The sequence below is a fragment of the Amphiprion ocellaris genome, chromosome 19, assembly GCF_022539595.1.
Source record: "Amphiprion ocellaris isolate individual 3 ecotype Okinawa chromosome 19, ASM2253959v1, whole genome shotgun sequence".
In the NCBI taxonomy this organism is placed as follows: Eukaryota; Metazoa; Chordata; class Actinopteri; family Pomacentridae; genus Amphiprion; species Amphiprion ocellaris.
In genome coordinates this window covers 9,023,465-9,024,825 of record NC_072784.1, presented here as the reverse complement: position 1 = coordinate 9,024,825, position 1,361 = coordinate 9,023,465, and positions in this window count along the sequence as shown.

Below are 1,361 nucleotides of genomic sequence, written 5' to 3'. Positions count from 1 at the left end.
TCTATCTATCTATCTATCTATCTATCTATCTATCTATCTATCTATCTATCACACCATTACACCACCAGTAGCCTGAACTGTTGATACAAGGCAGGATGGATCCATACTTTCATGTTGTTTACGCCAAATTCGGACCTTACCATCTGAAAGTCATGACTCATCAGACCAGGCAATGCTTTTCCAGTCTTCCATTGTCCAGTTTTGGTGGGCCTGTGTGAATTGTCGCCTCAGTTTCCTGTACTTAGCTGACAGGAGAGGCACCCACTGTGGTCTTCTGCCGCTGTAGCCCATCTTCTTCAAGGTTCAATGTGCTGTGTGTTCAGAGATGCATTCCTTGGTTGTAACCAGTGATGATTTGAATTACTGTTGCCTTTCTATCATCTCATCTTGGGGCAGTGGTGGCGCAACGGTTAAGTCTCTGGACTACTAATCAGAAGGTCAGAGGTTCAAACCCTGATGCGACCACTGTTGGGCCCCTGAGTGAGGCCCTTAACCCTTCCTGCTCCAGGGGCGCTGTACTGTGGCTGACCCTACGCTCTGACCCCCCCCAATTGGGGGGATATGCGAAAATGAGAATATCTTCTCGTGGGATTAATAAGGGATAATAAAAAATAAAAAATCTCCAACCAGTCTGCCCATTCTCCTCTGACCTCTCACATCAACAAGGCATTTTGATTCACACAGCTGCCGCTCACTGGATAGTATCTCTTTATCGGCCACTTCTCTGTAAACTCTAGAGATGGTTGTGCGTGAAAATCCCAGTAGACTAGCAGTTTGTGAAATCCTCAAACCAGCCCATCTGGCACCAACAACTATGCCATGTTCAAAGTCACTATAACCCCCTTTCTTCCCCATTCCGATGCTTGGTTTGAACTTCAGAAAGTTTTCTTGACCACGTCTACATGCCTAAATGCATTGAGATCCGGCCATGTGATTGACTGATTAGCTATTTGTCTTAACAAGCAGTTCAACAGATGTACCTAATAATGTGGTCATTGAGTGTATAAACATAAAACTTAAGTGTAGGAGCCATATTTCATTTTGTTCTTGTTTTTGTAATTGCCCACCCAAGACCCCAGGGGGCTGTATTTCTTTTACCTGGGGCTGACGGTCCGGGGTCCAGTGAGGGTATTTAGTTGATTGTATGATTTGGTTCAGGTGTTGTGGATAGAAACAGGCAGAGGCAGACAAGTTTTCGACTGTGCTCGACTTTCTTTGCGTTTTATTATTTTGTTTATGACCAAGTTTAAGTTACGGTTGAAGAGCGATAATAAAGAACTGTACCTAAATGTCAAGCGTGATTACACTATAAACAGTGGTCACATTTATTGAGTTAAAGAAACTTAAAGTTTCCCAATGAC